The 26,232-nt window shown below is 46.6% G+C and overlaps 1 long non-coding RNA gene across 2 annotated transcripts; it reads right to left on the bottom strand.

The window, feature by feature from the left end:
* Positions 1-1,329: 1,329 nt before the first annotated feature.
* LOC138989555 (uncharacterized) lies at positions 1,330-25,187 on the bottom strand. Of its 2 annotated transcripts, none has more exons than XR_011465836.1 (3): positions 24,920-25,187; positions 17,696-17,920; positions 1,330-1,896 (listed from the first exon to the last, which is right to left on the bottom strand). It is a non-coding gene; the product is annotated as an uncharacterized lncRNA (long non-coding RNA). The 2 variants fall into 2 exon arrangements; XR_011465837.1 differs by lacking the exon at positions 24,920-25,187 and adding an exon at positions 19,084-19,227.
* Between the last annotated feature and the right edge of the window lie 1,045 nt (positions 25,188-26,232).

Below are 26,232 nucleotides of genomic sequence, written 5' to 3'. Positions count from 1 at the left end.
GCTTTTGTGTGTCAACTTGGCTGGGCCATAGTGCCCAGATATTTGGTCAAACATTATTCTGGATGTTTCTATGAGGGTGTTTCTGGATGAGATTTACATTTAGATCAGTGGGCTTTGAGCAAAGCAGATTGCCCTCCATCGTGCTGGGGGATCCTCACCCAATCAGTTGAAGGCCTGAGAAGACCAGAACGCTGGCCTCTCCCTGAGCAAGAAGGGGGTCTGCCAGCAGAGTGCCTGTGGCCCGCTCTGCGGCCGGCTCCTCCCAGCTCCCTAACAGGCTGCCTTTGCGCCTGACGTGCGCCTCTTCCCTTTGTCCCCAGCCCGCCGGCCTCCCCATCAGATTTAGGACTTGCCAACCCTCCGCATAAACACAAGTTGACCACTTGGAATAAATCTCTTCCTGTCGGTTCACATCCGGTTGTTTCTGTCTCTCTGGAGAACCCCAGCTAACACACCTGCCTACAGTTATATTCCCAGTAAACGGCAGACCTGGCTTTCAGCCCTGCAGCCTGGTACTGGGATCCATACTCTCCTTTTGGCTACATCAGGTCTTGATTGCAGCTCACGAGCTTCTCTCTAGTCGTGGCCTGGGGGCTCAGAGTATGTGGACTCAGCTGTCCCACAGCATGGGGAATCTTAGTTCCCTGATCAGGGATTAAACCAATGTCCCCTGCATTGGAAGGCAGATTCTTAACCTGGACAACCAGGAAAGTCGCCTGGAATCCATGCTCTTGGTGGGAGCTGTCCTGTTAGCCCTTATCAGTGCGGTTGGTAACCTCCTTTTTTAGGCTAATAGTGATAGCTTTCCTTCTCTTCTTCCTATTAACTGATCGTATCTGCTAAGATAATGCAAATTGCCTAAGAAGCTAGTTGCCATAATAAACAAACCGCACATTTCAGAGGCCAACCACAATAGACCCTTATTTCTTGCATCTGCAGTAGCTTGACAGGAATCATCCTGGTTGCTAGGTGACCTTCCTTCATGCACTCGTTTGGGGACCCAGCTGCTAGAGGCTCTGTCATCTTCAACACTGCAGCTTCCAAGGTCACCCTGGGGCTTGACTCCTTTCCAGCTAGCCAGAAAGGGAAAGGAGCATGATAGATCATGCATGAGAATTTTTATAATCACTGTTGCTAAGGAATTTTTTGTTAAAATAATTAGGCAAGCAGTTTAAATTCTGTTATCCCAAAATTATTTTATGTGCCTGTGTTGCTCATTTATTGTTCATTTTAAAGAATGTAATTCTTTTAAAGTAACATTTAAAAGCACATTTTAAAGTCACTTGTTTATTTCATTTTATTTCACACTCAAATTAACAGGCTGTAAATTGAGGGGCAGGTGTATTTCTTAATGAATCCAGCAAATTGAAGAGAAGGGCTGCCTTTCATAGAGGATGGAAAGAAGCCTGGAGATGAAGCTGGGACAAGACTACATGGGGACTAAGCGCCCGGCCGAGGGGCTTGGGCTCTGCCTTTGTCGTTGCTAAGTTGTGTCCCACTCTTTGCGACTCCATGGATGGCAGCGTGCAGGCTCCTCTGTCCTCCACGATCTCCTGGAGTGTGCTGAAATTCATGTTCATTGAGTCCACTGAGTCAGTGATGCTATCTAACCATCCTTTCCTCTGCCCCCTTCTTCTCCTTTTGCCTTCAATCTTTCCCAGCATCAGAGTCTTTCCCAGTGAGTCGGCTCTTCACATCAGGTGGCCAAAGTATTGGAGTTTCAGCGTCAGTCCTTCCAATGAATATTCAGGACTGATTTTCTTGAGATTGACGCATGTGACCTCCTTGCAGTCCAAGGGATTCTCAAGAGTCTTCTCCAGCACCACAATTTGAAAGCATCAGTTCTTCAGTGCTCAGTCTTCTTTAAGGTCCAACTCTCACATCTGTACATGACTCCTGGAAAAAACATATCTTTGACTAGATACATCTTTGTCAGCAAAGTGATGTCTCTGCTTTTCAATACACTGACTAGGTTTGCCATAGCTTTCCTTCCAAGGAGCGTGCATCTTTTTCCTTTGGGAGATCTCAAATTCTTACTCTTTCTCCTCTGAACTGATGGTCCTTATTCTCTATACCAACTAATCATAGGTGATGTTCACCACCATATATGAGTATTAAATACTTAACATAAGTATTAAATATTTATATTAAATTCTATTTGCTTTTCATTTCCTCTTCTCCCTCCACACCCATCACCTGGATAAACTGTATGGATCTCAAGGGCAGGATCATGACTAACACTATCTCTTAACACTGCACAAGCCCAGCAGAACATCTCATAGGTGATGTTAAGGACTACATCCTTTTGAAATTCAAGAGATGTCCCTACATGTTCAGATATAGCACAAATTGGTGAATATAACTATGGATATCATTTCCTCCTAAAATGTAATATATTTTAAGTTAAAAATATGAATGATGTCTTAAGACTTCTAATGACTTTATAAACTACCATATTCTGGCGTTTTCACCAAAATGACCTACCCAATTATGCTTTCTGGTTTGGTGATTGCATCCTTTAACTCTTTTCACATCATGAAACCCAGCTGTCATCACATTTGACATCCCATTCTTTGAAATGTCTGTTATTAGATGGGGAATCTCTTTTTATCAGCCTATTTATATTTTCCCTTCACTTCCATCACTAAGATTAGCTGTCAGCTGATACTTTTTCACACTTTTGGAGGGGAAGCAAAGCATCAAAAAAATGCATCAAAAATTTAATGCATAAGGAATTACTGTGAAAGTTGCTCAGTCATGTCCGACTCTTTGCGAACTCATGGACTATACAGTCCAGGGAATTCTCCAGGCCAGAATACTGGAGTGGGTAGCCTTTCCCTTCTCCAGGGGATCTTCCCAACCCAGGGATCAAACCCAGGTCTTGCGCATTGCAGGCGGATTCTTTACAAGGTGAGCCACAGAGGAAGTCCAGGGAATGACTAGTAGAGACCAAAGTCCTGTCTGTGCTGGCGGTCAGTGAGGGTCCCTCACTGACAGACTGAGAAACTAGCTCCCACCCACGAGCCTGGGACTCAAATTCATGACTCGGCAAAATCACAAATGACCTTGTATCACGGATCTGGGATTTGCAAATAATTGAAACAGCGCATGCTGACCCTGGAGGCACCAAGTGTCTCGGATTCAACAGAAATGTGACGGTAGTGCTGCTACCAAGTTACTAAGCTGTGCGGCTTTGTGTGTGTCAGATGGGACCTATGTCTGTCTGAATGGATTTTCACACAAATGTGAGTGTGGGCACTTGTGCATTTTCAAGTTTTCCACTGCTGCATGACAAGCCACCTCAAACAACGGGCCAACAATAACCATCATTTCCTCTCTCACTCAGTTCTGGGACTGACTGAACTTAGCTGGACGGTTCTCACTGGGGAACTCCTGGCGGCAGTCAGCTTGTGAGTGGAGCCGGAATCATCTCAAAGACCTGTTCATACACACGTCCAGGCCTTGTACTGGGAAGACCCACAAGAGCTGGGAGCTAGGGCTGGAAGACAGGCAGCCTCTTGAGCATTTCGACCCCTATTTGATTTCTCCACGTAGTTGTTCTAGGACGGTGGCTTCAGTGTAGCTGGACTTTAACACGGTAGCTCAGCACTCCAAGGGCTTCCCTGGTGGCTCAGACATTAAAGAATCTGCCTGCAATGCAGGAGACCTGGGTTCAATCCCTAGGTGAGGGATTTGACCCCAAGTGACTCTAGAGTCCCCATTCTCAGTTATCATACTAGACGGACACTTGGTGTGAGTGAATTTTTTAAAATATTTTTGGGGGCTGCACCATATAGAATGCAGTATCTTAGCTCCCGACCAGGGGCTGAACCTGCACTTCCTGCATTGGAAGCACAGCATCTTTACCGCCAGGGAAATTCCAAGAGAGAATATTTTTAATTGTTAAAACCCTCTTTTAAAACGAATACACCCTTCTGCACATCCTCGGTTAGTAAGAAACCAAGCTGACAGAATCATGCTTCTGAGTCTGCAAAGCTGAAGACCAGCCCCCAAGATCTGGTGACTTCAGGCAGATAATGCCACACCCCTCAAGACGGCTTCCTTGGTGGCACCTGCTCCATCCTGACACCTTCAGGTTGCAAAATAAAATACCTAACGTATTTGTATAAGGAGAGAACAAGAGCTTGTCAGAAGACCGCGCATTTCCTTGGAGCATCTTCAGGCCGGATGGCACATGGGCAGGAACAAATGGGTCATGTTGTGATGGAAGCAACTGGGGGAGGCCCTGGAGGTGTCGGACCTCAGCCTTGGGAAGAACTCCAGCAGCAGCTGATCCTCTACCGCACACCAGGCTGAGAGAAACACATCTCCGGCAAAAGAAAGAAAAGCCTACCCGAGTGCAGCTGCCAGCCTCCCAATAATTAGATTTGGAGGATTATTGCTGAGATGAATGGAAGATATCATATGGTCACTGCTAGAAATATTTGCGTCTTTGTCTAACTGCACCACCAGACACTGGAGTTCTTAGGACCCACATATGCTTGTTTTTAATTAAAATGTGCTGACTGAACTGTTCGCTACACTGAAATAATGAAGAAAAGCAACAAAGACACATCAGCTAATTGACAACTCCAAACATTCTATTTTATACCCTTCAGTTATGTTAATGGAGAGTTATAATATGTTCGAGTTGAAATAATAATTACACAGCGCAGTTACATAATAACCTAAGAGGTAGATAAAAATGTTACAAATAACTACAGCAGCAAGACTCACAAATGGGTCAAAGGATTACAAATTCATTTACTCAGTCTCTATTCCAACAAGTACATGTTGAGTGAGTATTGCTCATCATGTGTCAGGCTCTCCCAGGCTAATGCTTATGATGAAACAGTCCTAATGTTTCGAAGCGCACATTTGTGTTTCAGATGGCACCCTCTGTGAGTATCAAGGTGCTGTGCAGGCTATCTCTCCAACCACCTGATACAACCAGATAGCAAGCAACTTTTGGAAAGGGGAGATGATAATTTTAAATAATTTCAAAAGCCAGTTTATGTGAAGGCAGAGACTCTGGACAGGATCCTGACAAATTACGTTTTATTCAGTGCACAAGACACTTCCACGGCTGCCTGGAGGGAAACTTGTCCTGGGACGGCGCACAGACCAAGGGAAAATAAGCAGACCCAACAGTGCGCGCAGACCAAGGCCAAGGGGGCCACGCTCCACGCAGACCCAAAACGGGGTTGGCCAGAAGCCTTTCCAAAGACTGCAACAGAATTTCAACTGTGTGATAACCAGAATTCTGGCCAAAAGGAGGAGGGATGGAAACTGTCACCTATCTTTGGGTATTTTGTGGAGATTAATCCCCTGCCTGCATCGTCTCTGATGAATGAAGGAAGATAATTCAGAGTCAGTCACAGCACACTCTTGCTCTTAACTGGAGGGGCAGGATATCGATGAGGTAAATTAACTCCAGTGCATTTAGAGTTTATTTACAACTAAACCGCAAAGCCTCCATCTCATCCATATTCAATCAGACAAAATTGTGGCTCATCCAAGACAAGACATGAGCCAAATTTGGGGCGAGGCAAAGGGTGACGACATCTGAAAGGGCTGGAAATGAAGTGCAGATTTGAATATCATCTGCATATAAGTGATAATTAAAGCTGTGAGACTCAGTGTGCGCCAAGAGAGAAAGTCAATAAAAATGAGGAAAACAGAGTCCCAAGCTACGTGGTGCTTCTGAAATGGAGGTTTTACAAAATAAGCTGGTAGGGGCAAGATTGTCTTTCCTCTTGAATGATCTGAAGACAAATACAGGTCACTTGTGAGGAAGACTCCTTTTCTTGCAGAGAGTCACTGAATCACTTGATTGTTAAAGCAGAGGAGCTTTCTTGTAAGACTTAACATTTCAAGGAAATGTTACTTCATTTAGTTTAACGTAAACCATTCTTTCTCCCCAGAGAGATCATTTTGGTAAGTAATAACAAAGAGAATGACCCATTCGAGCTGACATATGCTTGTCCTTTTCAAGATTGGCATTACATTTGGGCTGGGAACATGTTGCTTTATCTGATTTTTCAGTGATTTCATTCATGCAGTGAAGAAATAGCTTCTCTTTTCCTAACTGGGTCTGATCATTATAACAGCAGCATAACTAAAGTAAATGTTAACAGGAATAAGTCCATAAGAGGACTAGCTCAGAAAGAATTATTCATGATGAAGAGGGCAGCTTTTGCCCTAATCATCCCTCTAAAGATCTATGACTTAGGGCTCTCTTCTCTCTCTTTTTAACTTTTTTTTTTTTAGACCACCAGCTCTCCAGACCATAGACACTTCCAAACCACTTGTTCCTCAGTAGCATGGGCACGGAGGGACCCTCACCCTGAGCCACAGGCGTTACGGGTTGAATAGTGTGTGTGTTAGTCACTCAGTCATGACTGACTCTCTGCGACCCCGTGGACTGTAGCCCACCAGGCTCCTCTGCCCATGGAACTTTCCAGGAAATACTGGAGTGGATAGCCATTCCTTCTCCAGGGGAATCTTCCTGACCCAGGGATTGAACATGGGTCTCCTGAATTGCAGGCAGATTCTTTTCCATATGAGGTACCAGGTAAGGCTAAATAGGGTCTCCTTAAATTCATATGTGGAAGTTCTAACCCCTAGGTCAGGAAGCAACAGTTAGAACTGGACATGGAACAACAGACTGGTTCCAAACAGGAAAAGCAGTACGTCAAGGCTGTATATTGCCTCCCTGCTTATTTAACTTATATGCAGAGTACATCATGAGAAACGCTGGGCTGGAGGAAGCACAAGCTGAAATCAAGATTGCCGGGAGAAATATCAATAACCTCAGATATGCAGATGACACCACCCTTATGGCAGAAAGTGAAGAAGAACTAAAGAGCCTCTTGATGAAAGTGAAAGAGGAGAGTAAGAAAGTTGGCTTAAAGCTCAACATTCAGAAAACTAAGATCATGGCATCTGGTCCCATCACTTCATGGCAAATAGATGGGGAAACAGTGGAAACAGTAGCTGACTTTATTTTTCTGGGCTCCAAAATCACTGCAGATTGTGACTGCAGCCATGAAATTAAAAGACACTTACTCCTTGGAAGGAAAGTAATGACCAACCTAAACAGCATATTAAAAAGCAGAGACATTGCTTTGCCAACAACGGTCTGTCTGGTTAAGGCTATGGTTTTTCCAGTAGTCATGTGTCGATGTTAGAGTTGGACTATAAAGAAAGCTGAGTGCCGAAGAATTGATGCTTTTGAACTGTGGTGTTGGAGAAGACTCTTGAGAGTCCCTTGGACTGCAAGGAGATCCAATCAGTCCATCTTAAAGGAAATCAGTCCTGGGTGTTCATTGGAAGGACTGATGCTAAAGCTGAAACTCAAATACTTTGGCCACCTGATGTGAAGAGCTGACTCACTGGAAAAGACCCTGATGCTGGGAAAGACTGAAGGAAGGAGGAGAAGGGGACGACAGAGGATGAGATGGTTGGATGGCATCACCGACTCAATGGACATGAGTTTGAGCAAACTCCGGGAGTTGGTGATGGACAGGGAGGCCTAGTGTGCTGCAGTCTGTGGGGTTGCAAAGAGTCGGACCCGACTGAGCAACTGAACTGAGCTGAACTAACTGAACCTTAGAACATTGCTGCATCTGACAACAGGGTCTTTAAAGAGGTAACTAAACTAACAGGAGATCATTAGGGTGGGATGTAATCCAGTATATGACTGGAATCCTTGTAAGAAGAGAAAATGTGGACACAGCACGCACAGCGGGGTGATCATGTGAGGACTCGGGGAGAAGGGGGCCGTCTGCAAGGCGAGGGGAGAGGCCTCAGAGGAAACCAGCCCTGCCGACACCTGACTTCAGACCTCTCTCCTCCAGAATTGTGAGAAGATACACGTCTGTAAAATGCACTTCTGACATCTATGTCCCTGCAGATTCTGGTACTTTGGTAAGGCAGTCTGAGCTGACTAGTACAACGGGTTGAGGACTTGCCTGGTGGTCCAGTGGCTAAGACTCTGCACTCCCAATGCAGGGGGTCTGGGTTCAATCCCTGGTCAGGGAACCAGAGCCCACATGCCTCAGCTAAGTGTTCCCATGCGCCAGCTAAAGGTCCTGCCTGCCTCAATCGGGACCCAACTCGGCCAGATAAACATTTAAAAAAATACAAGGGGACAACAGAATACAATTTATACAAGCACACAATGTATTTTCCATGGAGGAGCCTTGCCTTGAAACTCTTCTCTCATTCTAACAATAGACCTACCACATACAGTGTTTTTTTTTCTGTCATCTTGAACAACAAAAACAAATTTATTTTATTTCTGAGTTTTAGGCTCCTCATTTCGAAACTGGAATGAAAAATCTAAAACTGTTGCTCTGGAAGTAGATTTTCAACAAATTCACACAAACGTGTCTCTTTTCCCTCTTCCGTTCTCTGTACAGTCATAAAACACTCTGGCTTCCCAAATATTTTCATCAAAATATTGTATTACGGTTGAAGTTAGTCTGGCTCGGTCACTCACTCCGTGACTTCGGACAAGTCACTGAAACTCGTTGTTGTCATTGTTCAGTCATTGACTTGTGTCCGACTCTTTGCAACCACGGACTGCAGCTCACCAGGCCTCCCCGTCCCTTATTCTCTGCTGGAGTTTGCTCATGCTCATGTCCATTGAGTCCACTAAGTCGGTGGTGGACCATCCAACCATCTCATCCTCTGTCGTCCCCTTCTCCTCCAGCCTTCAATCTTTCCCAGCATCAGGGTCTTTTCCAATGAGTCAGTTCTTCACATCAGCTGGCCAAAGCATTGGAGTTTCAGCTTCAGCATCAGTCCTTCCAATGAATATTCAGGACTGATTTCCTTTAGGATGGACTGGTTGGATCTCCTTGCAATTCAAGAGTCTTTTTCAACACCACAGTTCAAACTTACTATTCCTTATAACCTGCTCCACAAGGTTATGAAAATCAAAATTCAAGTGACAGTTATTTCAGGCTTCTAGCAGAGTGCCTGGGCCAGGGTAGGAATTCTGTGAAGGTTGCTTTCATCCTTCTAAAGGCATGAGTCTGTTATCTCCCAGTGGAGAAAAGTTTATTGCATTTGATATTATACTCATCTTACTTATTTATGTCCCTCTTCATTCTAAAAGGAATTTATCACTTCAGGAAAATATCTCCAAAATGAATTAGTTTTCATAAGCTGACGGTGGCTCAAATCATGAACTGCTTATTGCCAAATTCAGACTTAAATTGAAGAAAGTAGGTATGACCTAAATCAAATCCCTTATGATTATACAGTAGAAGTGAGAAATAGATTTAAGAGACTAGATCTGATACAGTGCCTGATGAACTATGGAATGAGGTTCATGATATTGTACAGGAGACAGGGATCAAGACCATCCCCATGGGAAAGAAATCCAAAAAAGCAAAATGGCTGTCTGAAGAGGCCTTACAAATAGCTGTGAAAAGAAGAGAAGTAAAAAGCAAAGGAGAAAAGGAAAGATAGAAGCATCTGAATGCAGAGTTCTGCCGGGGTCCAGCCCCGGCTGATCCAGGGTATTCGAAGCGGGGACGGCATCGGCGAGGATCAGGATACAATAGCTTAAATTAGATATTAATTAGAGATGTAAAGAGTAATAGAATGAGGAGAGCTCAGTAGGAAAATTCAGTGGAGAAAAGAGGCTGAGTAGCTTGGTTTACGCGGGAGACCAATAAAACTTCAAGACAAGAAGTTTGCACCACTTACGTAGGCCGCAGGCGTCCTTCTGTTCTCCCGAAGGAGAGGAGACACTGAGGCCTCCCCGGTCGGATCTTAGAAGTCCAGGCATAATTAGTAAGCATGGCGGTTCCGCGCTCCAGATGGAGACTCAGCCAGAGTGAGAGAGAGAGCGACATGGGGAGACCAGTATTTCGAGGAACTGATCCCAATTCTTTATTTTCCATGGTCTACTTTTATACACTGAGATGTTATGCAAAAGTCACGAGGGGTCAGCAGTCCTGACTTTTATCAAAGTCAGGTGCTTCATACAAATGTATACAGAGGTCTTAGGGGTGTGTTACATCATCTTCTGGCCAGGGGGCCTGGTGATAATTTATGACCCTCTCCTCGTGACAGCGGTCAGTCAACCAGGACACTTATTTCTCCATGGGTGATTATTCTTAAAACAGACGCCACCCAAATAAAGTTACATTCCTATAGGCTGAGGGTGTAGTGGGTTTTAGTTAAGGAAAGAATTTACTTAGCCTAAGGTCTAACGTGATTAATATCAAAGGTTAATACTTATTTCTTCTATATATTCATTAATGTGTGTAAGGGCAGGGGATATGGAGACTTAGCAACAAACATTGGCTCAACAAATGAAAAACCCTTCACCAATACAATTTCTAATCAGCCCATAATACTTATACTAATAGTTTTCTAACTTTTCTAAAGAATCTGTTTTTAGAAGGTTTAAAGCATCTCATGCCTCTCACGGTTGGGAGGCTATGAGCAATCACGTGTGGCCGGACAAGCCTGTCAGGCAGGCTAGAGAACCTTCAGAGGAGTTTGTAGGTTAAAACACTCTTGTCACGCCCAGGAGTTTTTATTAACTGGAGCTCTAGGTTAACTCCTTCTCTGAAAGAGGTGGTGGGGGACAGCCCCCCGTAAAGTCAGAGGTGTAGGTGGGAGCACAAAGTAGTAAAGCAGGCAGGCTCTGGTTATGGGGGTAGATGCTCGAGGATTTCCAGGGGGACTCCTGAGGCTCGATCCTGCCTTTGCGCATGTCAAGCCTCCTTCCTCATGACCTTTGCCACAGGCAGAGTGCCTCACTCTGGCCCCCAACAGAGTTCCAAAGAATAGCAAGGAGAGATAAGAAAGTCTTCTTCAGTGATCAATGCAAGAAATAGAGGAAAAAAATAGAATGGGAAAGACTAGAGATCTCTTCAAGAAAATTAGAGATACCAAGGGAACATTTCATGCAAAGATGGGCTCGATAAAGGACAGAAATGGTATGGACCTAACAGAAGCAGAAGATATTAAGAAGAGATGGCAAGAATACACAGAAGAACTGTACAAAAAAGAGCTTCATGACCCAGATAATCACGATGGTGTGATCACTCATCTAGAGCCAGACATCCTGGAATGTGAAGTCAAGTGGGCCTTAGAAAAAGCATCACTACAAACAAAGCTAGTGGAGGTGATGGAATTCCAGTTGAGCTATTTCAAATCCTGAAAGATGATGCTGTGAAAGTGCTGCACTCAATTTGCCAGCAAATTTGGAAAACTCAGCAGTGGCCACAGGACTGGAAAAGGTCAGTTTTCATTCCAATCCCAAAGAAAGGCAATGCCAAAGAATGCTCAAACTACCACACAATTGCACTCATCTCACATGCTAGTAAAATAATGCTCAAAATTCTCTAAGCCAGGCTTCAGCAATATGTGAACCGTGAACTTCCTGATGTTCAAGCTGGTTTTAGAAAAGGCAGAGGAACCAGAGATCAAATTGCCAACATCCGCTGGATCATGGAAAAAGCAAAAGAGTTCCAGAAAAACATCTATTTCTGCTTTATTGACTATGCCAAAGCCTTTGACTGCGTGGATCACAATAAACTGTGGACAATTCTGAAAGAGATGGGAATACCAGACCACCTGACCTGCCTCCTGAGAAACCTGTATGCAGGTCAGGAAGCAACAGTTAGAACTGGACATGGAACAACAGACTGGTTCCAAATAGGAAAAGGAGTACATCAAGGCTGTATATTGTCACCTTGCTTATTTAACTTTTATGCAGAGTACATCATGAGAAACACTGGGCTGGAGGAAGCACAAGCTGGAATCAAGATTGCCGGGAGAAATATCAATAACCTCAGATATGCAGATGACACCACCCTTATGGCAGAAAGTGAAAAAGAACTAAAGAGCCTCTTAATGAAAGTGAAAGGGGAGAGTGAAAAAGCTGGCTTAAAGCTCAACATTCAGAAAATGAAGATCATGGCATCTGGTCCCATCACTTCATGGCAAATAGATGGGGAAACAGTTGAAACAGTGTCAGACTTTATTTTTTTGGGCTCCAAAATGACTGCAGATGGTGATTGCAGCCATGAAATTAAAAGACGCTTACTCCTTGGAAGGAAAGTTATGACCAAGCTAGATAGCGTACTAAAAAGCAAAGACATTACTTTACCAACAAAGGTCCGTCTAGTCACGGCTATGGTTTTCCAGTAGTCATGTATGGATGTGAGAGTTGGACTGTGAAGAAAGCTGAGTGCCAAAGAATTGATGCTTTTGAACTGTGGTGTTGGAGAAGACTCTTGAGAGTCCCTTGGACTGCAAGGAGATCCAACCAGTCCATTCTAAAGGAGATGAGCCCTGGGTGTTCATTGGAAGGACTGATGCTAAAGCTGAAGAGTTGACTCATTGGAAAAGACTCTGATGCTGGGAGGGATTGGGGGCAGAAGGAGAAGGGGACAACAGAGGATGAGATGGCTGGATGGCATCACCTACTCGATGGACACGAGTTTGAGTAAACTCTGGGAGTTGGTGATGGATAGGGAGGCCTGACGTGTTGCGATTCATGGGGTCACAAAGAGTCAGACACAACTGAGTGAACTGAACTGAACTGAACTGAAGGGAGAAATAGCATGAGGTGGTAGGTCACAGAGTACCTTCTTAGAAAGAACTCAAAAGGTAGTTCGGAGGGCTGAGGCCTAAAGCATCCTGTAGTTTCATGATGTCAAAATGCAGTGGGAGGAGTAGTGCTCTTTGAGGGAGGCAGAGGGGAGGTGCAGCCTATTCTGCAGCTCCTTTGTGGTGGTGGTGGTGGTTGTTCAGACCGCTCAGTTGTGTCCCACTCTCTGTGACCCGGTGGACTGTAGCCCGACAGGCTCCTCTATCCATAGGATTTCCCAGGCAAGAATACTGGAGTGGGTTGCCATGCCCTCCTCCAGGGGATCTTCCCGACCCAGGGATGGAACCCACGTCTCCTGCAAATCTCCTGCACTGCAGGCGGGTTCTTGACTACTGTGCCACCAGGGAAGCCCTTATGGTTGGACTTCACCTCAAAATAAATGTAAAGTCCCTTTAGGAATGGATGAGTTGGTCTTCCTTTTTGCTTTTTTTAACTTCTTGAATAATTGAAATGTGTGAATACTAGGAAGACTGTAAGAACCAAACTCCTGTATTATACTACTTAGAATTAAAAACCACTCATTCTCACCATATTTGCTTCCAGCGTTTTTACAGAAATAAAGCACTACAGCTAAAGTCACATTTAACCAGCTGACACAGAGGCCACATCCAGTGCATTTTAATCGATCCTTCCGGAACACTGACACGCTTATACAAAATGTTCCTGTGTAGGTGAGCGCGTGTGTCTCACGCCTGTAGTGGCAAGTGGTAGCACATGGAACGTGCACGCTTTGCACTGTGTGCGCTCTCTCTTTGGGGCCCTTTCACCTCAATGTTGTTTTCTGAGTTGACACTGCACTGTTGGAGGTGTATCTGACCCATTCCTTGTGGAGGCCATTTCATGGGATGGATCGTGTGCCCCCAAATTCCTGTGTTCAAGTCCTAATCCTCAGTGCCTCAGAATGTGACTATTTGGATGAAGGGTCTTTAAAGAGATAATTAGGTTAAAGTGGGGCCATTAGGGTAAAGCCTGATCCGATATGACTGGCATCCTCATGGAAGAGGAGATTAGGACAGAGACGCACAGAGGGAACACAGCCACCCACGAGCCAAGGAGAGAGGCCTCAGAGAAACCGACCCTGCTGACACCTGGGCTCCAGAACTGTGAGGGCAGATCTGTCGTCTAAGCCACCTGATCTGCTGTGCTTTTCCATGGCAGCCCAACTAGACCAATACCGGCAGCAAGTATTCCACAGAACGTGCAGGCTGCAGCGTGCTTCCCTCACGGCTCAGCCGGCGAAGAGTCCGCCTGCAGTGCGGGAGACCTGGGTTCGATCCCTGGGTCGGGAAGATCCCCTGGAGGAGGGAAAGGCTACCCACTCCAGTATTCTCGCCTGGAGAATCCCATGGACAGAAGAGCCTGGCGGGCTACAGTCCATGGGGTCGCAAAGGAGTTGGACACAAGTTAGCAACTAAACAACAAGAACCATTAAATATGAAGTCGACTGTCTTTTCATACACTGCCCTTTCCTATTTCTTCCATAAATTCTCAGTGCGTATCCTTTGTCTGCCTTCACTTTAGATTGTATGTCTTCTTCTACCTGACTTGTGGGAATTACGCACATCTCAGATAACAATCCTCTGTCTGCTAGCTCTTTTGTAAATCCTTCTCCCAGGCTACCATTTGTCTTTTAATCTTGCTCATGGTGTTATTTTGACAAAAGTTTTCTAATTAGGTGTAATCAGATGTATCTCTATTTATGTCTTTCTTGGTGTCACCTTAAAAAAAAAAAAAACACCTTTCCTCTCCCCAATTCATAATTTACATTCTCACAGTTCTGGCATTTTCTTACATTTTTTTCCTAATAGTTCTAGAACATTTTTGCCATGTTTAGATCTTCAGTACATCTTTAATTTATTTCTGTGATGGGGATAGGTAGGACTTTCTAATTATTTCCTCTGTGAGAGTCAACTGTCTCAACACCATCTATTGAAATAGCAAATACTTACTCTAAAAAAAAGCCTCAATAAAGCACCCACAGACTGTCTCATTTTAAATAGTGTAATTTCCTGCGAACTCCTCCAAAATGTATTAGGAGGAAAATGTGCCCTGAGGTAAGTAAATAAGTTGACCTAAATGGGTATTTGGATACAAGCCAAGCAAATGCTAGACGCTGTCTGCCAAAAAAAGGGTTTTGATGTTGGAAGAGGTGATGTCAAGCCCGTCTTCCTGACGGTCACTGGAGAGCGGGGCCAGGTGTCTCTCCAGGGCCGTTCTGAGTGTGTAACGATTCAACCATCAGCCGCGTTTGGAAGGCTTGTCTTTCCACTGTCCCCGGCCAGTGGATGTGACTCCTGCCCCCCAGAGCACTGACCCCTTCCTGTGGAAGGACACGCTGAAGCCAGCTACAGGATCCTCTCTGGAGATGGGAGAATGTGTGCTTGTGCAGAGGCTGATTTTTTGACTGAATTTCCCCCTTTTTTGACTAGCTGTATGTTGTAGCCACTCAAGATAATAATTTCTTTTTAAAGCCCCAAAGGGAAAAAAGACACTATGTCATTAAGACACTAAACCAGGAGGAAACATGCCTATTCTGCTTAAGAAAAGAAATGCTGATGAGAACTTTTGTGGGGAGTAATTTGAATAGAAATTTATCTTTTACCTTAATTATCTGAATAATTGACACCAGTGGTTTTCAGACATTTCTTAGATATAAAAAACTTTGTTCAAACTAGACCTTTCTCAGAAGACCAACACGTAGAATCGATGAAAATAAAGCAAGCTTGTTTAAAATGGGAATCCCCACTGAGGGTCTTGGCGGGGGAGTTTGGTGGGACACTCGGGGCTCTTTAGAGTACACTGAAAATCCTCCTTTAAAGTCAAGGTATTGGAGATTTAGAGATCAGTTATAATTCTCTTTTTCACTTGCATCACGTAGTAATTCTACTTCCTGAGATTCACAGCGCTGTGCGTCTGTTCATTCTGTAAACACTTCTTGACACACCTGCTGTTTTCCAGGCCCTAGGATAGGCAGCCAAGAGGAAGAGGTGACGGGGAGGTGGTGAGGTCTGAGCCTGATCGCAAAGTGTGAGGAGGGGACTGCTGAAGGTCGGGGAGGGCGTCCCAGCCTCCGGACACCACAGGGGGAAGCTGGGGGGAAGCAGGCTGGGGATCAGAGGGGTGGGGCGGGCACACGGCATCTGTTGGCAGCAGCAGGTGGTGAAACTGGACAGGAAGGGAAGAGTGAGCTGCTGCGTGCCTGGGGGACCGTTCTAAGTTTGGACTTGGAAAGCCACGAGGAAGAGATTGAAGGGTCTTAAGCAGGAGATTGACACAGTCATGTTTGTGCTTTGGAAGGATCCCGCTGGCCCAAGCGAGCATTGAAAGGGGATGTGATTAAGGCAGCAAGGCTGGCTAGGAGATCGTCGCAGACATCCAGGGAATGATGGGCTGACCTGAAACCAAGCCGCAGAGATGAAGCTGGAGAGGGACAGAACGCACGGGATGGTGTTCAGAGGAGGAAGACAGAGGTGTCTGGAGGATCCTGGGAGTCTGGGTTTGTGTAACCAAATAGGGGTGGGTAATCAGTGCCATTTAACATGGCAAAGAAAGATGGGAAAAAGGGTTGGAGGTAATAAGTGATGAGTTTCAACGGGGGCAGGTTTTTGTCTGAAGTACCTGTGAGGCGTCAAACTGGAGAGGCCCAGTAGGCAGTCGGATATCCTGCCTACTGGGATAGGCATCTGGATCTTGGGGGAGAGATCTTGGATGGAGGGGATGATTTGGGAGCCAGCCTAAGTGTGATGATAATGGTGGGTCAAAAGGTAGCTAAAATTCTTGACAGACTGGAAACAATACAGAGAAGAGTCCCGAGAAGGCAGGGCAAGTGGACCCCGGGAAGCAGACTGAGCTGGTGCAGCAGAGAGGAAGAGGCAGGGAGGGTGGGGAATCAAGGAAATAAGGGGGAGAGTCCTGGGGGGAAGGGGGTCATGGCAGGTTCAGATGCTGGCTGGGAAGAAGAAAGGGCAGGACTGTGATGATGAAGGAAGTACGAGCTAATCCGGGTCGACGATTATCTAACTGCACTATATAAACACCTGGGGAATCTTTCTCAAATAATAAATCCTGGGTTATAGACTTCATTGGTCTAATGTGGAGCCTGGGCCAGAATATATCTTTAAATCTCCCCAAGAGAGCCTAGTGTGTGGCCACAGCTGGGGACCCCATTCCAGTTATACCCTGTTTGAGCCCCAGAGGACTGAAGCAGGCTCCCCTGGGAGAGGTCAGACGGCTTTCACATTGACCCACGTTGCTGGGTCACGCTGGAGTGGTGAGCAGGAGAAACGGAGTCTGGCTAATTAAAATGCATCTACATGGACCTGCGTCTTTTTGGTAGAGACAGGTCCTGAAACTGGGGGAACACCAAACATGGGTCCTCACTGCTGGTGAAGGGAATTTCACTGGGCTTTCCCAGAATGTAAGAGCTCTGTCCCCCAGTTCAGGCCAAATTTATACCCACCAAATGTCTCTCTGGTGAATAATTAAGCTTTACTTGGCAATTTAAAAGTTTCACATAGTTTTCGAAATTTGAAAGGAGATAAAAAAATTCTACAGAAGGCACATTCTTCCTCCTCAAATCATCTCCACCCACAACCACACCCCAACGCCAGCCGCTGGGCCATTTCTGTTTGTGTGCCTTCCGGTGGTTATCCCATAACTGTAAGAAACATGCTTGCATCTGTCTTTCATAACTGACCCATACTGCATGTTACTTACCAGTAACTGAAGAGGAATATTTACTTACTCCGCTTTTACTTCTTTTCCCTGCCAAAGTTTGGTGCTCTCTGTATTATTTTTAATTCTTCTTTGGGTTCCTTTTATAAGAGTATACTTTAAATTCTATTTCTCGTTCCTCGGACTTGACACAAGCTTTCCTACCCCCGCACGGTGTGAGATGACGAGACCAGCTCCCTCTTCCCTCTTTCGTCTCTGTCAGTTTGATCTGTGTGTTTCCACTGTTCTGACAGCATCACACTCTGTTCTGTAACCCTAAGTCCTCTCTTCTTGGTCTACAGGTTAATTCTGAGTTGAAAACCAAGAAACTGCACTTACGTTATTTCAAGCAGGTAGATGTCATTCCCTGGAGCGCCGAGCACTGTGCCAGCACCACGTCGCTTTCTTTGGGTCCAGCGTCACAGCTCTTGGGTGACTCAGGGAGTGTTCCCTGCAGCATGCTCTGATGCTCTTTTATTACAGTCCACCCACGACTCGGATCATGGCTCACTTTAGTTTGCCTCCTCTGGGACCACGATTCTCTTGTGCCTTTTGGAGGTTTTCCTGAAAGTGAAAAAGTCGCTCAGTCATGTCCAACTCTGCAACCCCATGGACCATACATTCCATGGCATTCTCCAGGCCGGAATACTGGAGTGGGGAGTCTTTCCTTTCTCCAGGGGATCTTCCCGACCCAGGAATTGAAGCGGGGACTCCTGCATTGCAGGCGGATTCTTTACAACTGAGCTATCAGGGAAGGCCTAGACTTCTCTTTTTGCTTATTGAAAGAAGAAACATTCTGTCTTCACCACGTCACAAACATTTCTGTGTCCTACTCATCCCATCTCTGTAAGAAGACAAATTGAAGGCATTCAATTTGTCTATTTGTCTCTTTACAGAGATTTCTTGGAGTCCAGTTACTTCCTGCTTCAATTTAAACCTGGGAAAAGGGATGTTAGAGTTAAAGAATACAAACATTTTGATCACTCCAAAAGGCCAGCCTCGTTGTAAACAAATCAGTTTGCTGTGTATTCATTAGTATTGTCTGAATTTAGTTAGCATGACCTTGTCATTAGAGATGCTAATTATCTATGGACAGATAAAAAAAAATTCAGGTTCTGAGCCTCAGAGATTAAGTATCAGACCCTGAAGGTGGTCACTCAGGCTCCCCACAGTCTCCCCACAATCAGCCAAAGCCCCGGGGCGCACTTGCAGCGGGTCCTGCGGTGTCGCCAAGACACAGAAGGACTAAGGCGTTCCTCTCTCGCCTCAGTCCGACGTCTCTGAGCGCATCCACCTCCAGAGCTCGCCTGGGCAGAGGCCTCTTCTGCAGCTGCCTTGAACTTCAGCTCCTTTTTCAGCCCAATCTTTCTTGCACTTTCTGACAGGTGCTGTTCCCACAAGCATTTCCCAAGAAACGTTCTGTCCTGAGTCTGTTTTCTGAGGAACTGTATCTACAGTCCTACCTTTCTCTCATGCATAAACAAACAAGACAATATAAGCGAATAAGAAGACAGAACTAAGCTTCCTCTTCCTCAGAGACAGGAAGGGGGGCCGGTGAGGTGACGAGATGACTACAGGGCGGGGCGGAGGACGCGGGAACGGCGGCTGGGAATCTGGTTGAGGAGGAGAACGCTCTATTTCTAACCTCAGTTTGCCTATTATGTCTGTACCAGAGGCCATGACAGGAGAGGGCTGGGCCAGGGAGACGGGGACGGTGCGGCCCTGACCTCCTGCCCCACGAGGACGCCTGTCTCCACGCCGCCAGCGCCCTCCATCTAGAAGGCGGCCTCTCTCCCTTTGCCGGGCCCGCCACCTCCACGGATCCAGGCCAGGCCCTCTTCTGCTGACAGAGATCCCGATGGATCCCATCAGGGCCCTCCTTGCCCGGAAGAGACGCACACGCAGCCTGGGGTGACTGACTTCCGGGACCGTAGCACTTCCTGCCTGGACCGACTGCCTCACCACCCCACCTCACACCCCACCGCCTGTGAAACTCTCAATGTGTACTTGAACTTGACATGCTCCTCAGCTTCCCACCAATGATGAGGGTGGGCAAAACCTTTTCCTCCTCACAAAGACAGATTTGCTAAAAACGAAATTCTCAGGGAACACATATATATTTTTTTCATTCAGAATGAGAACTTGAATCCCAAGGGGAAATGTGCAGCCATGTAGCTTAGATAACCAGCTTTGAGAAGGGGTGGGAGCTCTTGGCTCAGAGACCACACACCACAGTCTCTGTCCCCGCTTTTGCCAGCTGGGTGACCTGGACCAGGGACTTACTAACTCTAACCCTCAGTCTCCACGTCTGTAAAACTGTCATAAGAACAGCACCTACCGAGCAGAGCTCGGAAAACTTTTGTGGAAAATTGAGGGAGACAACCATGAAGCCCTGCTGGCACCCTGGCCAGCATGTGGTGAGCACAGAGCAAATGTGACCTGTGATTATTGAACTTTATTTATTTATTTCTAATATTTTCTTTTTTTGAATTTATTTTTTAATTGGAGGAAAATAGCTTTGCAATGCTGTGTTGGTCTCTGCCACGTCACAGCAGAAAGCAGCCGTAATCACACATGTATCGCCTCCCTCTTGAGCCTTCCTCCCCTTCCCCACACCCCTGAGGCCATCACAGAGCACCACGCTAGGCTCCCTGGGGTCAGTGAACTGGCACTGTTTCGGTTGCTAAAATGCTGCTGCTCAGGCCTTTGTGAGCAGCAGCTGTATGGAGTCAGCTTTCTGTTTTATTCTCAAGTGATGTTCTACTTCCCCTTAAACTTTCCAGCTCTGGAGGTCCCCATAGGCCTTAAACCCGCGGAGGTGTCACGTGGGAATCAAAACCCAGTCTGTTTCTCTTTGGTGAACACTTAGGCTGCCCCACGCAGATGCCTGCCTACTCCACGTGGCAGATTCGTATTTCCGAATCGTTGACGCAGAGGCTGGCCTATCAGCTCCCCCACATCCCCGGCGTGATGTCATCTTGGCTGGAAGGCGAAGGCTGACGCGGGAGAACCTGTCCTCTGGGGACGAGGCCGCACTCCGCTCCTACGCGCCCTTTTTTCCTGCCCGTGGGTTTCTTTCTGCCATCTTATTTTCTCTTTGTCATTTTTGCTTTTTTCTTCTACACGATTGTGGGTTCTTTTTACATATGAAATAAATGACATACGACTAGTCTAGGAAACACAGGAACGAAAAGACGTGGGGAGCGCGACCCCACAGCCCTCGCGTGCATTCCTCTAAAGCACCCAGACGTGCACACGGTTTTCGTCTCCGTGAAGATAAAGTCATACAGGAGACACTGGTGGTTCTCCATCAGGGTGAGTTTTGCCCTCTTTCAGGGGACATTTGGCACCCTCTGGAGATATTTTGGGTTTCCTTGGTGGCTCTGTGGTAAAGAACCTGCCTGCCAATGCAAGACATGTGGGTTCAGTCTCTGGGTCAGGAAGATCCCCTGGAGAAGGAGGTGACCACGCACTCCAGCATTCATGGGCAGAGGAGACTGGTGGGCTACAGTCCGTGGGGTCACAAAAGAACTGGACACGACTTAGTGACTCAACAGTAAGAACACGGAGAGTCTAGTTGTCGGAACTGGAGCAGGTGGTGCTGCTGGCATCTCGAGACAGTGGCCAGGGCAGCTGCTGGACCCCCCACAGCAGGGGACAGACCCACAACAGCCAACCGTCCAGCCTCAGCAAGCAAGAGGGCCAAGGTTAAGAAACTCTGGTCTGGACCAGGTTTAGCAGGTCACAGCCCCTGCTGAGCATCTGCCTGTTTTTGTGAATGAGCTTTTACGGGAACCCAGCGATGTCCGCCTGTTGCATGTTGTCTCGGTCTGCTTTTGCCTTACCAGGGCAGCTGAGTTGTCACAGGGACTGTGTGGCCCGCAAAGCCTAAAATAGATGTGAACCACACATGAAAGTTTAAGTTTTTCTAGTATCCACAGTTTTTTTAAGTACCAAGACTACTCAATAGCAAAAGAAGCAACCCATCTAAAAAAATGGGCTAAGGATAGGAACAGACATTTTTCTAAAGACATGAGAACGGCCACCTGTTTTGTGAAAATATTCTCAACCCTAATCATCAGGGAAATGTAGACCAAAACCACGAGCTGTCGCCTCACAGCTGTTAGGAGAGCTGAGCGGAAAGAGAGAAGAGGTAAGTGGTCCTGATGTAGAGAAGAGGTGCCCTGCCCGGGTGCTGTCACCTCACAGCTGTTAGGAGAGCTGAGAGGAAAGAGAGAAGAGGTAAGTGGTCCTGATGTAGAGAAAAGGAAACCCCTGCCCAGGTGATGGGCATGCAGTTGGTGCAGTCACTAGGGAAAATGGAGAAGGAAATGGCAACCCACTTCCATTTTCTTGCCTGGAGAATCCCACGGACCGAGGAGCCTGGCAGGCTACAGACCATGGAGTTGCAAAGAGTCGGACACGACTGAGCAACTAACACTTTCACTATGGAAAACAGCATGATGGTTCCTCAAAAGTTAAAAATAGAACTAGTGTGTGAGCAGCAAAGCCTCCTCTAGACAAACACAACCACCAGTATGTCATTCAACCTAGACCCTGAAGTCACTGTTACCTCAAGGAGAGGTCTGTGCTCTCGTGTTCATTGTAGCATTATTCACAAGGACCAAAATATGGAAGCAATCCAAATGTCCATCGACAGATGAATGAATATAGCAACGGTAGTATATAAAGTCAATGGAATATCACCCAGCCTGAAAAACAGGAGAACTTGCCATTTGCAACAACGTGGATGTACCTGGAAGACATTTTGCTAAGTGAAATACTACAGATCTGAAAAGAAAATCACTGCACAACTTCATTTGTGTGTGGAACCTCAGAGAAGTCGGTACACAGAGACAGGGGCTAGAACGGCGGCCACCAGGGTCGGGGAGGTGGCGGTGAGACGGCACACAGTTGCATCGAAGAGCACACATGAATGTTTAAGCCTCTGAAAGACACTGTTTAATAAGAACGCCTGCCTTACCAGGTTGTCACGAGGATTAAGTGAGCTAGTACATGTAACCAGTTTTATTAATTCAAGTAAGGTTAATAAGACTTGCCTGGCATGTAAAGGCACTCCATGAACGTCGTCTGTTAGTACTAGTAGTATTACATCTGAATCCACCTCCAGCACTGTTATATCAACTTAAACATACTGTTAAATGTCCGCAAATACTGGTGCATATGCAGAAGTGGCCTCCTCCCACTGCTGGTTTAGTCTGACTGTAATTCATTAGTTTTCTTAGATGCAGGATTAGTTTTCCTTAATAGATTTGTCACAGCTTCAGTCTGTATACATATATATGTAATGTATGCTAAGTCACTTCGGTCATGTCTGACTCTGTGCAAGCCTATGGACTGTAGCCCACTAGGCTTCTCTGTTCATGGGATTCTCCAGGCAAGAATACTGGAGTGGGCTGCCATGCCCTCCTCCAGGGGATCTTCCTAACCCAGGGGTTGAACCTGTGTCTCTTATGTCTCCTGTATTGGCAGGCGGGTTCTTTACCACTAGCACCACCTGGGAAACCCAATCCATGTATATATATATGAAGTGAAGTGAGGTGAAGTGAAGTCTCTCAGTCGTGTCTGACTCTTTGCAACCCCATGGACTGTAGCCTACCAGGCTCCTCTGTCCATGGGATTTTCCAGGCAAGAATACTGGAGTGGGTTGCCATTTCCTTCTCCAACACACATATATATATATAGTTGATCTTATTTTTCACTGAAATGTTTAGAACAATAAATGATCGTTTGTATCAGTTAGCTTTCACTTGGTTGTTTCATTGTAATAAACAGCCGGATAGTCTCGGGGGCTTACAAATATATATTTCTCACTCTCATCCAACGTGAGAACCTGGGCTGCGGAGCAGCACCTTTTGGGACCGTGGCTTCCTCAGGCAGACAGAAAGGGACAAGTGATCGAGAGGAAGGGTGAAGCCTCCCATAGCCTCTGCCCTAACCTGGCACCCGGTCTCTTCTGTCCACATGTCAGTTTGCTCAAATCATGGCACCAAACCTGGTATCAAGGGGTGGAGAAGCACGCTCCAAACACAAGAGACACAGCAAGCCACACACAGTGGGTGACGACAGAAAGGGGGAGCAAATGGCTGAGAACGATACTATAATCTACTGCATCAGTTAGATCAGTCCAGCCAAGTTAGACTAGTTATGTGCTTTCGCCTACCTGAAATCAGGGATCCTTCTACAGGACTCACTGCAGAGCTCACGGGAGCATCAGGGCTCTTGTCCCCTAAGAGGCCAGATGGCAGACGCTGAGCTGCTCTCAGGACGAGATGCTCTCAGGACAGACTGATCCAGAGAGACGGAGCTTAAGGCAAACATGGCCACACCCCCACTCCCTGCATGAAGGTAAAATCAATGAAAAAACTTTGCACCCAAAGAAATCATTTCATCATCAACCAGCTAGGAAGTGGTAAATCCCTGGATGCTCTTGCAGCCATCAAGGAGATGAAAGGGACCTCAGTTCTCTAGGCAAGATGGTATGACAGCCTCCTCAGAACAGGAGGAAGCGGGGTCCACATGCGAGCTGCATCCCCTGTGTGATCAGTGCTGTTGCTGTGCACTTGCTAAGTCAGGCCCAACTCCGTGGCCCCCTGGGCTGCAGCACACCAGGCTCCTCATCCTTCACTGCCTCCTGGAGTTTGCTCAAATTCATGTCCATCGGTGAGTTAGTGATGCCATCTGACCACCCCATCCTCTGCTGTCTCCTTCTTCTGTGTGATCGATAGTTGCTATCACCATCATCTCTGCCAGCACCACCGCCTTTTAATGCCCAGCCAGCTGCCATGCTTCGGAACCAGCCAGTGGTGCCCTGGTTGCGCAAAGGGCTATCTCCATCGCAGAGAATGGACCCCTAACTGGAAGGAATGGGCCACCGGCTCTGGCTGCCTGATCAGCTGGAAAACCACTAAGCTACTTGCAACTGCATAAAAGTGTGTCTGTAAAATCCAACACGAGTTTTGGAATTAATAAACATGTAGTAAATTACAAGCCTATCCCACTCAAATGTAAAAGAAAGCATTGTAGGAACACGAAAATCAAAAAGGAGAAATGCCTATTTCCTGCAGTAAGTCACTTTAGGTTTGAATCACTTATTTATATAACAAGCCTTTCTGGACTGATTAAGGGAACTGCCAATTACACTCACCAACCTTTCTTCAGCTTGCAGAGAGGCACGTTCCTTCTTGTTTTACCTGGGAGTGCCTGGCTGCAGACTCGTGTCCTGACCACCAGACTCTCCCCCTCGTTGTCAGCCTCTGGAAGGATCCAGGGCACAAAGGGGAACGCGCTCATCCCAAACCAACACCAGAGGAAGAAAAGCAACGGATCCTTTCCATCCCACGGGGCCACCGAGCCTGCCTGAGGCTTTGAAAACAGTCAGGAATGAAAGTCCAGGATTCCAGCCTTCATCCACTTTTAAAATCTCAATCTTTCAAGGCCCAGTTCAAACCCCACCTCTGCTGTGAAGCATTTCCGAACTACCCCCGTGAGCGTCCTTTTCCTTCCTCTGAGCCCCAGCTGCTATTTCCTGACTTTACCCACCTCTTGGACGCTGTCTCCACTCCTGCTCATGTTGGTTAATTTCCCAAGTAGACTGGAGCAGGTAGTGACTCTACAGATTCATTCCAGTCTCCTTCTAGGGTTCAGAGCAATGACTTCCGGGTGAGCCTGTGATCCCAGGAGAACCACTCAGCATCTGCTCTGCATAATTAAAAATGCATCTTGGAAGAGAGGAGCTCCTGTCTTCTCCTGGGTTGAGAGCTATAACGAGATCTTAAATCTGCAACTTTTGAGCCCCATCTTCTCCAGATTGCCTCAGAACGCCCAGACTGAGAAATGGAGAGCTCCAAGGATGTGGTGTGAACCACATGCAGAAGCAGCTATGCCTGAAATTCTTACCCCAGACTTTCCAATCACGTGAGCAAATAGATTCCTTTTTCTGCGTCAGTGAATCTGAGTTGGCTTTTATCCTCTACAACCTAAGGGACTAATGTAGTCACTCAGACCTCCTGAAGAAAAAGGATGCTTAGGGACTCGCCTGGTGGTCCAGTGGTTAAGAACGCACCTGTCAACGCAGGGGACACAAGTTCCGTCCCTGGTAAGGTTAGATTCATCGTTATTCATTATTATACTTCCTTTGATTAAAATCAGAGCTTTCGTGGGCTCCTGAGCGGCTCTGTTTGCTGGGGTCGACCTGGGCCTGCTTCTCCCCTGGACCCTGACTAAGGGTGCACCCGCCGCCCACAGTCATCTTCTTTGTAAGCAGAACAAAAACAGGGGAAGCAGGGACTGGCTTCTTTCAAGACCCACCTGAGTTCAGGGGAGGAGCCCAAGCACTTGAGGCTGCCGCGGACAGGAGCAGAGTGAACCTGGGGCGCGGGGCGTGGGCAGCCTGCCTAGTCCACGACAGAAATGCCGGTCGCGATGCAGGGAATCTTCTGGGCAAAAGATGAGGGCGAAATAGAACTCCCTTTTAAAACACATCAAAGAAAACAAGTGTGTCTCAAGGTGAAATTGTAGACTGTGTTTCCTATGTATTTTCCATTAGACGGTGAATAATCGGATATAAATCATCGGGTGCGATCACATGGATCAATCCCAGGTCCCCTTCTGCACCCAGGGACGGCTGTTTCTGATTAGCAGGAAGCCCACTGCCCCGCCGAACAACGGGCTCCTCTCCGCCCGCCGAGGACAGGAAATTAAGCCATCAGGCGTCTTGCCTATTTTCCTCATGCAATCCTCAAGCTGGAAATCCATCAAATATGAAAGGCAGAAATAAAAACTGGGGCCAAATAGGAGGAAGTCGGAGATGCAGTTTTATTCCACATGTCTCTCAGTTTGTCCACAAATGTTCA

This window comes from Bos mutus, chromosome 10 (assembly GCF_027580195.1).
Source record: "Bos mutus isolate GX-2022 chromosome 10, NWIPB_WYAK_1.1, whole genome shotgun sequence".
Classification (NCBI taxonomy): Eukaryota; Metazoa; Chordata; class Mammalia; order Artiodactyla; family Bovidae; genus Bos; species Bos mutus.
The sequence above is the reverse complement of the archived record's forward strand: the minus strand, read 5'-3'. Positions and strand labels throughout refer to the sequence as shown.